General features: G+C 37.5%; 1 protein-coding gene across 1 annotated transcript in view; it reads left to right on the top strand.

The window, feature by feature from the left end:
• Positions 1-451, top strand: part of LOC107673791 (cyclin-J-like) — a 20,766-nt gene that overhangs the window by 4,687 nt on the left and 15,628 nt on the right. The window lies entirely within an intron of this gene.

Here is a 451-nt window from a genome sequence, read left to right on the forward strand (position 1 = left end):
AATATATATTTTTTTTTTTTTCGATTGTGCGAATTATTCTGTGTTACTTCTGAAGCCATATGATAGCATAACCCTTTAACGCACGATCACACCAGTGTGATCAGTCTTGGCTGGTCCCTGAAGCGTACGAACACACCGGTGTGATTAGAACTTTCAGTGCGTCAGGTCATCAACCGCTGAATTTAAATCCGCTTTCACGCTTTGGCTGGCGTGGAGCCAGATTGGTCGCGCTGAGCGCTTGTCATATTATCACAAATATTCAGTGTTTTCAACCATATAATGCTTATTTTAGGTTTCAGACATTTAAATACACATACTAGCAAAACCATACATTTATAGTTTGTAAAATACGTGCTGATTTCTATGGAAATGGCAATAATGATCATGTTTTTATTGATATCATATACAGATTGTGTAGGTAACTATAAAGTTTACTCTGCTCTTCTCCCAG

Source organism: Sinocyclocheilus anshuiensis, unplaced genomic scaffold, assembly GCF_001515605.1.
Source record: "Sinocyclocheilus anshuiensis isolate Anshui unplaced genomic scaffold, SAMN03320099.WGS_v1.1 scaffold700, whole genome shotgun sequence".
Taxonomy (NCBI): Eukaryota; Metazoa; Chordata; class Actinopteri; order Cypriniformes; family Cyprinidae; genus Sinocyclocheilus; species Sinocyclocheilus anshuiensis.